Consider the following 16393-nt stretch of genomic DNA (forward strand, 5'->3'; position numbering starts at 1 on the left):
AGCCCTGGGTTGTTGCCTTCATTCTTCCTGATCATAGGAACTAATTTTCTAGATTTTGCCCTTAATATTCCAGGCCAGCATTTTATACAAAATGTGCAGAATAATTCTGGCATGCTTTTGACTGGCATTCTCAATAACGCTCTGGCATCCACTTCCTCTCCTAATATGGAGCAGCTGGTAGAAGAGAACATAAATCCCTATGAAACAATGGTATATTTCTTGCTAACAGAAATATTGCATTTCTCTCCCCCCCCCCTTCCCTTAAAGTTCTGCGTGAAAGTCTCCTTTATTGGTGTATTTTATTCTCCTATGCATATTGGTATCATTCCCCAGTTTGCCTGTTTCTCCATTTTCTGCTTAATTTCTTATGGATAAATGTTATAGCTCAAACCAGAGTGAAAGCTGCACCTCTCCTTCTCCTCCTTCTGCTTCTGCTTCTGGCTTGGAGCCTTTACCTGCAGTCTCAGAAGAGTGTGAGGTTGTCGTGGTTATTCAGAAGAATGGAACTTCTTTTTGTGTCACTGTATACCAGCTTTTGGGGAACGATTCATGTCCTGCTTGTGCAACTTGTTAGAGGTATCTAGTTAGCCACTGTGAGAAGCCAGGGGGGTTGACTAGATCAGGGATGGAAAGTTTTTTTCAAGGGCCTCATGCCAGTGGTAGGTGAGGCCAGAGACAAAAAATGTGAGGAGTGATTCTTACCTTTGTACAGTAGGCTACATTCCAGCCATGCAAGAGCCAGTGGTTTCTACACCTATACACACATACCTGCTTGGAATCAGAATTGTAGAGTTAGAAGAGGTCCTAAGGATCATCTAGTCCAACCCCCTGCAATGCAGGAATCTCAATTAAAGCATACATGACAGGTGGGCATCCAGCCTCTGCTTAGAAACCTCTAATGAAGGAGAGGAGTTTCTGCACCCACCCACCCTCCATTCAAGCAAGCAAGAGGATTGTTGCAGTTTTTAGGACACATTCCAGGGAGGCAAAAGCACATGGGGGGCACAGAACAGAGTTGGTCAAGAGTGTGGCCTGGGGGACTTTTGAGGGCCAGAAAGGTCTGGAGGGCCACTTTTGGCCCCCAAGCTTGAGGTCCTCCAGTTCTGGACTGGATTGACCCTTGAGCTACTCCAGCAGGGCTCTTCCTAAGCATGCCACTCGCTGTTGGGCATTTTGTATGTAGAAGGAGGGCCTGATAAATTTCAGGGACCCTGTTTTGAGTTTCCTTTTGTTATAAAAAAAGAAGGTGACTTATAGATTCAGAAAATAATTGGGGATGGAATGCATCTCTGCATACTCTGCAAAACAGAAACACATTGGAGGTCACAGGTCATTCATAGCCAAAATGAATTGCTAGAGTTCACCCAGCAACAGAGGCCAATGTCCAAGGAGGTCATTCAACATTAGGATGAAGAACAGATGAAAGAGAACAAGAGCCAAAGGTAAGAACAAAGTAAGAGACAGTATAGGTGATTTAAAAGGGCTGCTTCAACCATGATCGTCATGAACTATCTGGTTGCCAGATTCCAGTCCTGTTCTCAATGGATTCTCACCTGTTGTCCCAGCTCTTGATGAAACTCCATTTTTCTAGTTGCATGCTGGATGGCAGCCAAGGCTCCTTGAAAAAAACCTGAGCTGTAGTGTCCCGGGTGTAAATGCTGTAACTTGAATGTTGACACAGAACATTACTACTTCGTATTTCTATGATAGTTCTGTGTTCCATCATCAAAGAACATATGAAAGTTTGAATTGGCTCAATTCCCACTGAAAATTGTCAGGAAGATGTGGAATAACCATGTATATATTGATAAGCGGCATGCCACCATCCTAGTGTTTCTCACAGGAATTTAATATAGTGGGTTGGATTATCTGGGAGAGAGAGATAAGGGGTGAGATTCTTCACCCTTGGCAAAGATGGACTTAGGCTGTATAAGTGGGGGGGAGCGATATTTCATGATTAGACATGATTAGGGTTAGACATGATTGTTTCATTCAATTTTACAAGTTTTAATTAAAGCTAGCTGTACTTCCCTCTTTCTGTTAATTTTGGACAAATCTGTTAATGCTGTGGATTTGTAGCTAGTTGCTTCACGTGCAATTCCACATAGCGCTAAGACAAATCATGGCTTTGCATGAACCATGTAGGTTGTTGTTGTTGTTCAGTCGTTCAGTCGTGTCCGACTCTTCGTGACCCCATGGACCAGAGTACGCCAGGCACGCCTATCCTTCACTGCCTCTCGCAGTTTGGCCAAACTCATGTTAGTAGCTTCAAGAACACTGTCCAACCATCTCATCCTCTGTCGTCCCCTTCTCCTTGTGCCCTCCATCTTTCCCAACATCAGGGTCTTTTCTAGGGATTCTTCTCTTCTCATGAGGTGGCCAAAGTACTGGAGCCTCAACTTCAGGATCTGTCCTTCTAGTGAGTACTCAGGGCTGATTTCTTTGAGAATGGATAGGTTTGATCTTCTTGCAGTCCACGGGACTCTCAAGAGTCTCCTCCAGCACCATAATTCAAAAGCATCAATTCTACGGCGATCAGCCTTCTTTATGGTCCAGCTCTCACTTCCGTACATTACTACTGGGAAAACCATAGCTTTAACTATACGGACTTTTGTCGGCAAGGTGATGTCTTTGCTTTTTAAGATGCTGTCTAGGTTTGTCATTGCTTTTCTCCCAAGAAGCAGGCGTCTTCTGATTTCGTGACTGCTGTCACCATCTGCAGTGATCATGGAACCCAAGAAAGTGAAATCTCTCACTGCCTCCATTTCTTCCCCTTCTATTTGCCAGGAGGTGATGGGACCAGTGGCCATGATCTTAGTTTTTTTGATGTTGAGCTTCAGACCATATTTTGCGCTCTCTTCTTTCACCCTCATTAAAAGGTTCTTCAATTCTTCCTCACTTTCTGCCATCAAGGTAGTATCATCAGCATATCTGAGGTTGTTGATATTTTTTCCGGCAATCTTAATTCCAGTTGGGGATTCATCCAGTCCAGCCTTTCGCATGATGTATTCTGCATATAAGTTAAATAAGCAGGGAGACAATATACAGCCTTGTCGTACTCCTTTCCCAATTTTGAACCAATCAGTTGTTCCATATCCAGTTCTAACTGTAGCTTCTTGTCCCACATAGAGATTTCTCAGGAGGCAAATGAGGTGATCCGGCACTCCCATTTCTTTAAGAACTTGCCATAGTTTGCTGTGGTCGACACAGTCAAATGCTTTTGCATAATCAATGAAGCAGAAGTAGATGTTTTTCTGGAACTCTCTGGCTTTCTCCATAATCCAGCGCATGTTTGCAATTTGGTCTCTGGTTCCTCTGCCCCTTCGAAATCCAGCTTGCACTTCTGGGAGTTCTCGGTCCACATACTGCTTAAGCCTGCCTTGTAGAATTTTAGGCAGGCTTAAGAATTTTGTAGAACCATGTAGGTACTCAGAGGGAAAATAATGGCTACTTCTCTCCTCTCCCAGTCCTGCTACTTCTCTGCTAAGCTGTTGTTTGGCTTAGTTCACTCCAAAGTGTGAGCCATAGTCCAGGTTGGTTCATGGTTTATCATTCGTGGTTTGCCTGGTGGTAGAGATAAGCCACAAGCTCGGGGTCACACATAATGCTAAGCCAAACCATGGATTAGTTCTAGGTAGCATAACAGCAATAGAACCAAGGGAGGAGTGAAGTGGCCATAATTTTTGCTCCATGCATTCATTCGTGTTTAGGCATGGTTTGGTTTATTATTACATGCCAACCAAGCAATGCCAGATTTACGTATAAGCTAAACAAGCTATAGCTCAGGGCTCCACTCTCTTGGGGGCCCCCAAAAAAAATTAAAGGAAAAAAACTGGATGTACATTTCCAAAATATAACATAAAAAACTAATAAAATAAAACCTACATACAACAACAGTGTTTTGTGTTGTGTAGGCTCCTATGATGTAAGTAATGGGCCCCGCTTGCTAGCCTGCTCCCTAAAATATCACTGGTTGCTCATTTCTACATATAGGGTGCCTACATTCTGCATGGACTGGTTGCATGGCAAATGGCATTAGATACCTATTAGGTCCATAAATTAGCATATATTCAATACAAAAAACAGCTGGATATATAAAGGACCCCATTACCTTCAGTAGCTTAGGGCCTCATCAAACCTAAATCCGGCCCTGCAACCAAGCCATTCGGTTGATAAATACTTACTCACATGATCAGAAAGAAGGGGGTGTCTTTGGGAATGCAAAATTCTATACAGTGATGGAGGCAGGGAAAACACTTGGCTGTCAATTGTCTTTCAAAGTAGCCGGTGATGAGAGCCAGTGTGGTGTAATGGTTAAGAGTGGTTGACTCGTAATCTGGGGAACTGGGTTCGCGTCTCTGCTCCTCCACATGCAGCTGCTGGGTGACCTTGGGCTAGTCACACTTCTTTGAAGTCTCTCAGCCCCACTCACCTCACAGAGCGTTTGTTGTGGGGGAGGAAGGGAAAGGAGAATGTTAGCCGCTTTGAGACTCCTTCGGGTAGTGATAAAGCGGGTTCTTCTTCTTCTTCGTCATCCATTCCAGGAAAAATACCCCCAAGCTTGGGGTAAATAGATCTATATGCTCTCCTAGAACATGGCAACACTACATCTGACAAGTTGTTGTTGAGGGCAGGAAGTGTACAAATAATTTGGGGGAGGGGGAGTTCCCTACTCCATCATCATCATGTTGGGTGAAGGATGTTTTGTATACAGTAGAGGGGGGTGGGTTGCAACTCTGCAAACATAGGGTGCTTCTATCTAGACAGGGGCTTAATATTGTAAATGGACTTTTCAGATATTGAAAATGGAATGTTTGCAATTTATGGGGTTTTTCCCCCCTGGGAAGGGCCAAACTGGATTAAATGGGGAGGGAAATAACAGACTCATTTTGATGCCAACAATGCCATATGGATGCTGCAAAAATCAAATAAAATGCATGCATGAAGATCACCAATTCCACAATAAATACCTGTCTGGAAACACCCACAGAGAAACTGGACCCCTACAGGATTTAGGCCACTGGGCTCCAGGAGACCCAGTTTCGGCATATAGAGCAGGCTTTGCTGCAGCAGAGACCCAACTTTGCTTTTCTCATGGGATTAAATAGTAATCATTCACTTCTATGGGAGAAATAAAGAGAGACCCCAGTGACCTCAGCGATTAAGAACCAAGCCTAGTCCTACCTGTACAGCACCTTGTTCACTGCTCCATCCTGTGTTCTGTTTCTTGGCCACACTGCAGTGTGGAGAAATTATTTGGAGCTGGCTTCTATACCAACAGGTTTCTTACGTTTCTTTTTCAATTTCCCAGAAGATTGAGCATTAAGTATGATCAATAAGCCTACAGTGTGTTTCTGTTTGGGGTTTTCCCCCTCTTTTCCTTTAAAGCAAAATGAAAAATGATGTCTTCCATCGAAACTGGCTATCATCCAATTCATCTCATTAATGTGAGGGGAGGCAGCTTATGAATGGCACAGCTCAAGCAGATGTATAGACAAGACCAAACAGAAAACTCTTATGCTATCATTCAGGCAGTTTCATGAAGGTTGCTCCTTCTCCCTGGAGATGCTCCAAAGCATGACCAAAGTCCCTACGCAATAGTACCTTGGTGTCAGAATTTGCACAAGCAGAGCTCTGTTCATCAACATTCTGTTGCTGACACCTTCATCCTGAGCAGGCAGAATATCAGGCAACAGCTGGAGCACAGGGTGGAGAGATGACAGACAAGCAACGACCAGTTTTTACCCTGCATTTGAGCTTGTGTGTGTGCACGCATGAGTGTGTACATATAGGGGGGGGGGAAACAGTTTAATAAGAGCACAGCAACCAGCATTATCGGAAGCAAAGCTGCTTAGCTGGATTGAAGCATCTTAGGTGATAAACCTGCATCTGGGTTGTACCACTTCAGCAAGGCCATTAAATGGCCCTCCGTCCAAAAATAACCCTCCACCCCGAAAACTAGATATCCATGAGAAGGATTCTAGCTTACTTGCTCCCTAATATGATAGCTTACTACATGGAGCGAGTTGTTTTGTATACTGAATTAAAGATTCAGTTGCGAGAACTGCCCCCACCCCTAGCCCTGGTGGTGCAGCCCAGACACAGGTTTAGCACCTTAGTGAGAAGTAGGCTTGAGAAGCAGTAAGAATTGCCTAATGCAGGACTTGGAGCAAGGGATATGAACCGGCTTTGCAGATGGTTTGGGGGAGCTCGGTCCACATTGAATGAGAGAATGCCTAGAGTAGAGTTGGGCCAATGGGAAAGAGGAAAGGGTAGAATGCCTGAGAGAGGAACTGCAGGGCTTTGTTCTGAAGAGCCTCCTGGATCAGACCAAAATCTAGATCTTGTTGACCAACCAGATGCCTCCATGAAGCCTCCGAGCAGGACACAAAGACAATAGCCCTCTTCCAGTCTTGGTCCCCAGCAGCTGGTACTCGGTCACATTTACTGACTTTGAACATGAAGATTGCATTGTGACTAGTAGCCAGTGATAGTCCTCAATAAATTTGCTGGCCCACTCTTGATGCTGTCACCCCCCACCCCAGTCTTGTGGCAGCTTTCATTCCTGTATTTCATCTAGAGTGCATGTTATTAATTTACATGTTTAGAAGTCACCGTGTGGGTCCAGGATTTGAGGAGTGTTCAGCAGTTTATTCCCAAGACATAAGCAATCAGAAAGACCTCTGGGGTTATATAAGCCTGACTCCCATCCTGCTGTTGCAATTATTCTATGAAAAACTGCTTGCTGTTTGCTATAGGTCAGCTCCCGTAACCTACACTTCTCACTGCCATCAGTGTTTTTTTTTTCAGAATTCACACACACACACACACACACACACACACACACACACCAAGAAATATACTGTATCTGTTTAGTTAAGACTGTGTGCCACAGTGCCATCTAGTGGCCTATGCCATGGCAACAAATAAAAACGATGGCTTCATTCTTCCTCCATTCCCAAGTAACCAGCCTAGCGTTCCAGCTGAGAGATCCAGAGTCACGCAGGGTGACCAGGTCTAAGGTGGTAGGGGTCCTGAGTCATTAACAGTAATGCAGAAAAGGGAATGTCAACAGATGCAGCTCTTTTTTTAGCCTTGCATGCCAATATTAAACAGTGGTACACTAATTACAGCCGTACCTTGGAAGTCGAACAGAATCCATTCCGGAAGTCCGTTCGACTTCCAAAACATTTGGAAACCAAAGTGTGGCTTCTGATTGACTGCAGGAAGCTCCTGCAGCCAATCGGAAGCTGCTGGAGCCCCGTTGGACGTTCAGGTTCCAAAGAGCATTCACAAACTGGAACACTCACTTCCGGGTTTGCGGCGTTTGGGAGCCAAAATGTCCCGAGTACCAAGACGTTCGGGATCCAAGGTATGACTGTACTGTATTTTTAAAGAAGTATTACACGAAGGGGGGGGGAATATGAATTGTCTGGGGACAGGTTATCTTTAGAATTACTTCCAACCATGTTAATGTGCCTAGTCCTTGGAATTAGCACCAGAGGGCCTGTTTTCCAGCCCATAATAAAGATCCATGGACAGAGTTTCATTGGTTGTGGCACCAAAGGGTGTGGAAATCTCTAGGTAAACTATGAAATTCACTCCCACAAGAGGCAGTGATGTCCACCATCTTGGGTGGATTTAAAAGAGAATTAGGCAAATTCATGGCCTTCAACAATGTTCTACCCCCACTGTTGAAGGCAGTGTGCTTCTGAGTACCAATTGCTGGCAACTGCTGGAAGGGGGGGTGTTGTTGTGCTCAGGTCCTGCCTATGGGCTTCTCCAGTTTAAGATCTTATTACATTCTCAACAACAGCAGGGCAATAGACCCAGTGTAGGGAAACTTTGGACCTGCAGATGTTGCTGAACTACAACTTCCATCATCCCTTGCCCATTGATCATGCTTGTTGGGGTTAATGGGAGTTGTTCAGCAACATCTGGTGGGCCAAAGGTTCCCCACATCTGCAGTAGGCAGAACAAAGGCTTGTCATTATACAAGACTATTATTCAGGCCTAGGCAAATTCGACCCTCCAGATGTTTTGGGACTACAACTCCCATCATCCTTGACCACTGGTCCTGTTAGCTAAGGGTGATGGGAGTTGTAGTCCCAAAACAGCTGGAGGGCCGAGTTTGCCTATGCCTGCTATGAGCTGTAAATAGGATTTACTTTACCTGTGGAGCAACAGGTACGCTTAAGTCATTTTCAGGCCTAAGACGAAGGGAAAGATGGTGCCCTCCTGCCCATTCAGTGTATAGAACTAGAATGGAAGTGCAGTCAGACAAGTTGCCATTTGTTCAAAGAGGTATTTTCACTTAGGCATACCAAAATGTCTGGTGTCTTTCTGGACGTCTAGCAACTTTGACTTAACATTTGATCTCCTTGGAGATACATTTTGAAGCAGGCCTCCTGTTGGAGTTAAGACAGATAGTCTTGCCATAGTTTGGTGTCATCTCTAGAGAGATTTAGAGTTTTGTTTGAGTAATGAATGTGAGGCCTTTCATTTACAAGTATACTACATTCGTTTCAGGATCCTGCAATATTATGAATGTTGATGCTGAAACTTCACATATTGTACCAACAGTATTAAATATTTGTTTCACATGTATCATTTTATTTATAAGGGACCACTTTGTTTCTCTTCTTTACCTTGTTTCGTTATTTCTTTTGGGATTTGGTCGCTCTCCACTGTGTTTTGGATTGCGCAGTTGTTCAGTGCTAAGAGCATCTGCTTCACCTGCAGATGGACCCAGGTTCAATCCCTGGCATTTATTTATTTATAGGGCTGGGAACACTCTTCCCTTTCTGGAACTCTGGAGAGCTGCTGCCAACCAGTGTACAGAATACAGAGCTCAATGGCCTTTCTCTGTATCAGGCCGCATCCTATTCCTTCCCACACCATTATATTCCCTGATGCAGCTGTAGCATCTCTGGCCTACTACTGCTGTCTTCCTCTTTCTTCACCCTTGCCTTCTGGGCAACACACCTGGAGCCTTGTTTGTTACAACAGGTAGGGAGGGAAGAGGACCACCAGATGGAAGAAGCTGCAGCTGCTGAATTGTCTCCCACTGTGTTGGGAAATTTAGAGAGACAGTGAAGATAGCAACTCTCGCTAAGCTCTCTCTTCACTTAAGATTGACTCTTGTTCTTTTAATGTTCTCAGGAAAAAGAAGTCTGGATTTCCTTCTACAGACCACATCTGGACCGGTCTTATTGTGCTTCACTACTTATTCCTTCCCCCCTTCAAACTGGCTTTGATCCCTCTCCTCTGCTTCAAACCTATTGGATGGATTCCTAAACTAGCCTACAGTTTTGGCTCCTTCTTAACGTGTTTCTGGTTATACAGTTGCTCAGTACTTGTGCCCTGATCCTGCTTGCAATCTTGGCAATGCTGATCCTGCTATTACATGTTGACCAACTATCTGCCACTCAGTTCCTGTTCAGCCTCTCCCAGCATTGAACGAGCTCCCTTAAACATGCCCACATTTCATGGATACCCATTCTCCCATCCATTCTGAACAAAAGAGAAGTCCAAAGAGTTTTTCTTTCTCAAGGAAGAATGGCAATGGTTGATGTAGGTGCTTTTCTGCACTTTGGGTGACTGGTCTTGCTGGGCGGGGGGGGGGCATGCTCGCACTATTTTGTTTTCTTCTCATTAGATGTAGCAGCCATTCCGTGTTATGCTACACACCATGGTAGCCATTTTGTGTCACGCCATGCTTCCTATGGCAACCATTTTGTAACTCACATCCATGGCGCTTTCTCAAGATTCAGAAATGTACCAAGTTGACCAAAATCGTTGGCAACTCCCGCTGCACAAAATGGAAAAGAAACAAGCTTCTTCTCTTGAGCAAAAGTTCTTGTAGGCATTAACGGGAGTGGTTTGAAAGTGGCATACACATTCAAGGAAAGCTCAGTAATTCTAAGCACGGTTTATGAGCAGCAGTGACATAAGTCATTTATGGTAATACTTCCTTGAGAGCTTGGCTCAGCACAGGATGTAACAAACCTTTTAAGTACATCATTCATTTTGGGGCCATTAGTATCAAAAGAGCTACTCACAATCTTGACATTAAACATGTACAAGAGCACCCAGCCAAATCCAGAGGATGCCAATCTCCTTTTCACTTCAGTGGGATTCTAGGGAAGCCTTGATGTGCATTTGTATTAAATTGAAATATCAAAACATTTAGTATTTTTTCTTTCTTTTTTACCACATCTATTTCATCTTGGTTCAATCCCCAGCATCTCCAGGTTGGGACTGAGAGAGAACCCTGACTGAAGTCCTAGAGACCCACGGCCAATCAATGTAGACAATACTGAACTAGATGGACCAATGGTGTCACTCGATATAAAGCAGCTTCTGATGTTCCTATGACGTGCCTTAAATCAGTCCCTCTACCAGTATTCACAAGGAATGATGTTGCTGGTGCAACCAAAATGGCATCACACACACACAGGGGGTGGGGTGGGGAGACCAGCAGGCTTAGAGGAAGTACAAAAAATGTGGGCAGGGGTGGAAAAACTTTTTAAGCCTGAGGGCCACATTCCCTTCTGGGTACCCTTTCAGGGGCCACTTGTCAGTGGTGGGTGAGGCCAGAGCCAAAAGTGAGCACAGTCAGAGGCAAAACAGGTTTGTGGGTGTATCAGATGTGAAGTTTACTGGCAGCCCATTCAGATGGACAGAGTACAAATAATAAAATATTGTTATTATTACCTTTGTACAGTAGGCTAATTTCCGCACACGCTCGCACACCATCCAAGCAAGCCAGGGACTTTAAGAGTTCAAGGACCCATTTTATTGGAGTAAAGGCTCTCCAGGAGGGTGCAAAGCAGGGCTGGTGAGGGGTATGAAGGGCCAAACGGGGGGCTTCATTTGGCCTGAAGTTCCCCATCCCTGCTTTAGGTGGGAAATCTAAGCGGATGTGGGGGGGGGGGGAACCTGCAAAATAGCCTAATGAGGACTAAAGATGCTCAGTGGTCATGGAATTCTGGGGGATTGTTGGGTGTGGGGAATGTAATGGAGCATCATGGAGGAGGGTGTGGCTGGCTGATTGGAGCAGGGTACTGGAGCACCATGTGTTCCAAGGTATTTGTGCAAGTCCTACTTTTTACATAATTTATTCATAATTATCGGAATGGTAAGTAGTGAGTGTTCTGCTCTAAAACCCTTCCCACCATGCTACTTAGTCTTAGGTAATATCCCTGCCACTCTGTCCACTGGCATTAATACTCCAGACACCTGGTGAAAGGTTGGGTGGCTGCTTATGCATAAAGGAGACTATGCTATACAGATTAAACAGATTTAATGAGAACAAAGAGGTAAGAACAAAAAACACATGAAGACAAATAACTTGCAGCACTCTTCACCCAGTGTTAACTTCACCCACTATTGTTTAACTAACTACTGTATTTATTCAAAGTGCTAGTTTTGACCTAGAGTGCTCGGGACCCCAATATCTTCTGGAACGCCTCTTGCAATATGAACATACCTCTGGACCCTTTGATCTTCTGAGGCCCTTCTCCAGGTTCCCCCTCTGAGGGAGGCTTGGAGACCAAACGGTGATAAGAAGGTAGAGGGTATTTTCAGTTGTGGCTCCACAACTGTGAAATGCTGTCCCTGGTGAGATACACCTGGTGCCTTTGCTAACATATCGGTACCTGGTTAAGGCTTACCTTTTTCCCTAGCTAGGCATTTGATGGACAGGGATTATTTTGGTCTGCTGTTGTTGGACCACAACTCCTATCAGGCACAACCAGCATGGCCAATGGGCAAGGGTGGGGGGAGTTGTAGACCAACCATATTTGGAAGGCACCATGATGGCTTTGCCTGCAATAGATTGTATGAAAATTAGCCAGTTGCATGGTGAGCTGTTTACCTGAGCAGAAGAAGCAAGGATAAGCTACAAATAACATCACCCAAAGTGCAAAGTACCCATCTCCTGGGATGCTAAAACACTGGATTTGTTCCTCGGCTGGTAACACAGTGTTTAAAATATGCATACATCCATGTACCAGTAGTCAAATAAGCTAAAAAAAAAAAAAAAAAAGCATTAGAGAAAACAAATCCTTTCTGGTTAACATGCTTCACATTTGTCTAATTTATAAAGCAGTATGTCTCCCCCTTGCTTTGGATATTTTTTTCCCTCATAACTGAATGAATTAACAATGAAACAGCCCCATTGAGCCTGTATCCAACATACTGTGGAGTTTTGTGAAAATATTTTGAGGAACTTTGCAGAGAATGATGGAAATGGCAGGTTAGAGATCGAGCACGCATGCAGATAAAGGAATCTCACATACAGAAGGTGTTATTAGAATTGGGCTAAACACACATAAGCAGAGCTTGCTTCTCTTGGTTATTTTGGTTAAATAAAGAAGAATTTATTTGAACCTTAATTCCAAACATGGGGCAGAATACTCTCCAGTAACAGAGATCCCCAGCGGAGGTTTTAAAACACATGCAGCAAAGGAGAGCATGGGACTATAGGCTGTTAGACCTGTTAAATGTTCCACTTTAAGTCACTTACAGCGCTTCCCCTTTCTACAGAAAAAAAACAAAACAGTTTGGTAAGTTAAAACTGTTCTTAGTTACAAACTTTCCAAAGCTCAGATCCATATATTTTTCCATACAGCAGCAAGAAAATACAGGCAGAAATATTGTGTTGTAGAATACAGTATGGTGAAAAGCTTCTGAACACGTGGTCTGAGATTATAGCAATCAAGCTCACACATCCTATCTGGTTAGGTTCACATGGTGGAAAAGAGTGAACAAGAAAACCTGACTTCCTTACTTCCCAGGTGAGAGGATGTGACCTAGTTAAGTCTAGGAGAATATCTTACTCTATGATCTTAACTCCTTCATGTATTTAGAACTAAGCATGTTGGTTAAAATGATGTTGAATTTCCCACAACTACTCCTTTCAACCTCCACAGAATCCTCCACTCAGGTGCTACCTGTTTCCATTGGCCCTGCACAACTAGATGAATGCTCAAGAATGCTGGACAGAATAAACCCCCCTATCTCCCTCCTTGTTATACTACCAGGTATGTGTGGAGCCTGTACTGGGCAAAGAGCACGATACAAGATGGAAGCACACATTAGGACAGAATTAAAGGAACCTGTGGCCCTCCAGGTGTTGTTGGGCTCCAACTCTCATCAACCCCAGGCAGCATGGCCAAGGGTCAAGGATGGTGCAAGTTGTAGCTCAGGAGCATCCAGGGGGCCAGAGGTTGCCAAATCTGCAACAGGACATGTGTGCCATCACCTTAACTTTGGCATTGAATGCACAAGGCAGCTGAATAGGCAGCAATACACAAAGACCTGGCTTTGTTTTGTTGGGACATTTGTCAGGATAACTATAATTACATGTGATTTCCAGCCATCCTCCAAGTAACCAAAGGCAGAATACATGAGGAATATTCCATTTTATCTTAAGAACTCTGTGAAGTAGATTAAGCTAAGAGAGAGTAGGGCCGACTCTACCATTAGGCAATAGAGTTATGTGTCATGCAGTTTGCCTTACACTCCTTAGGATACCTTGCTGCCCTCTGGTACAGTGAAGTACTTTGGCCCAGCAACAGCGTTCAAGTAAAATTCATCTATCACTCTGCTCAGCTTCTGTCCATGTAATGTGGGAGGCATAATTTTGTCCTTAGTCTCAGGCAACAAAATTTCTTGAGCCAGTCTTGAGAAAGCGGCAAGCACAAGGTACCCCATGAATAAAGATGGAGAATGTTGAACTTGGACCAAGGAGATACAGGTTTGTTATCTTCACTTTTCCCCCCACATTGTTGTTTCCTTCCTTTCTTTTGGTTTGTTCCCAAACGGTAGTCTGTGGACTGCCAGTGGTCCATGGCATGTCTGTGGATTTGTAGCAGAAGTTGAGAGAAGACACATCAAATCACATTAAATATTCATATTGAATTTGAATTGCTTCATTTATTTCTTATGTTGCATTTTATTGTTTTACACTTTGAATTCTATGGAATATAATAAAACACAGTGTGTAAGAAATAAAAGAAGCAATAAAAATACAACCAAAAATTATACATCATCTACCACAGCTCATGATATTTGCCACAATGGGCGAAAAACCCATTAAGTGGTATGCCAAGACCCTCAGCAATTTACTAGTTGTGGGGAAACGGTTCGGGAATCAATCCACATTTGAAGTACATCCAATGCATATTTAAAACATATGACTTTCCCCCGGAGAATCATGGGAACCGTTGTTTGTTAAGGGTGCTGGCAATTGTAGCTCTATGAGGGCTACAGATCCCAGGATTCTTTGGCGGGATCCATGTGCTTTAAATGTGGATTGGATGTGCTTTAAAGATCAATGCTGAAATAGATACTTCTCGCTTCACAGCTGAATCTCTACTTTTTTTACATTTATTAGCTCTTGATAGAAGGTTAGTCATGGACTCCAACACATTTTAGATAATGGCCTTTTGTAACTCTGGAAGTTGTATAAGCCAGTACTTACAGGGTTTAAAGCTGCCTTTTTCTTGTTTTGTACACGATTAAATCATTGCAGGACGGATCTGACTAGGAAACAACTCCGGGTGCATTTATTTTTTGCTTGTGAATTTCCTGTCTGCTGTGTTCTCTTGCAGAGATCAGCACAAGAATACAATACCCATTAATGGGGAGGGGGGAGTCATCCAACCATGACAGAAAGAAATATGATAAAGACAAAACACATTTGCAGAAGGGGAAAAAATTGAAGCCCATCTGAAAGAATATATGCCTCTCTAAATCATGACCAATGAGTGTAATTAGAATAATAAGTGCATCTTATCTATGGCAGAGCCGTTCATCACAAACCCTTCCATAGATAACAAGTTGCTTATTCTTCCTGCCCTCCCTTCATGCGGAGAATCCCAAAAACAAATTTCAGTTTTCTAGCCAAGTTGACGCGAAAATGGCTGCCAAGGCCGACAGTATAAATCCAATCCATCTCTCAAAGGGAAAGTCATGTTTATCAAATTAAATAAGAGTGGAGAAAGAGAGAGGGAGAACGAGAAACCAGCTTTTGTTCTCTGCTAATAGGATACATAATGTGTATCATAAGCATATAGCCAGGGAGGCCAAGAGTGTAAAGAAAATGTTAGTGGTCCTGGCACGCTGAGAGTGTTTTTGCACTTGGCAGTTCATCCCAAACCCTGGGTTACTGCTGGGTGTGCTTCTGCCACAGGAAGCAGCAGGAATGGGAAGACTTTAGACCTCAAGATGTTGTGGACTCCAACTCCCATCAGCCCCAACCAGCATGACAGATGGTCAGAGATGATGGTTGGGGTTGTGTTGTTGTTGTTCAGTCGTTCAGTTGTGTCCGACTCTTCGTGACCCCATGGAGCAGAGCATGCCAGGCACGCCTATCCTTCACTGCCTCTCGCAGTTTGGCCAAACTCATGTTAGTCGCTTCGAGAACACTGTCCAACCATCTCGTCCTCTGTCGTCCCCTTCTCCTTGTGCCCTCCATCTTTCCCAACATCAGGGTCTTTTCTAGGGAGTCTTCTTTTCTCATGAGGTGGCCAAAGTACTGGAGCCTCAACTTCAGGATCTGTCCTTCCAGTGAGCACTCAGGGCTGATTTCCTTAAGAATGGATAGGTTTGATCTTCTTGCAGTCCATGGGACTCTCAAGAGTCTCCTCCAGCACCATAATTCAAAAGCATCAATTCTACGGCGATCAGCCTTCTTTATGGTCCAGCTCTCACTTCCGTACATTACTACTGGGAAAACCATAGCTTTAACTATACGGACCTTTGTCGGCAAGGTGATGTCTTTGCTTTTTAAGATGCTGTCTAGGTTTGTCATTGCTTTTCTCCCAAGAAGCAGGCGTCTTCTAATTTCGTGACTGCTGTCACCATCTGCAGTGATCATGGAACCCAAGAAAGTGAAATCTCTCACTGCCTCCATTTCTTCCCCTTCTATTTGCCAGGAGGTGATGGGACCAGTGGCCATGATCTTAGTTTTTTTGATGTTGAGCTTCAGACCATATTTTGCGCTCTCCTCTTTCACCCTCATTAAAAGGTTCTTTAATTCCTCCTCACTTTCTGCCATCAAGGTTGTATCATCAGCATATATGAGGCTGTTGATATTTTTTCTGGCAATCTTAATTCTGGTTTGGGACTCATCCAGCCCAGCCTTTCACTCCAACAATATTGTTCTCCAACAATATTTGGAGGTCCCAACGCTCCCCATCCCTGCTTGGGCTTCGGTTTTATTAGCAGAGCGGTAACTCAGCGTTAAATAACTTCTGGGATGTACGCAGTGTGTGAGTCCTCTGTTTCTGTCTCCCCTCTGCACTTTGCAGGTGTGGGGAGACTCCCTGGTCCTGAATGGGTTCCTCCCCTCCTGCACAACCCAAAATTGGCTCGGGGGGGGGGG

The sequence above is a fragment of the Lacerta agilis genome, chromosome 10 (assembly GCF_009819535.1).
Source record: "Lacerta agilis isolate rLacAgi1 chromosome 10, rLacAgi1.pri, whole genome shotgun sequence".
NCBI classification, from domain to species: domain Eukaryota; kingdom Metazoa; phylum Chordata; class Lepidosauria; order Squamata; family Lacertidae; genus Lacerta; species Lacerta agilis.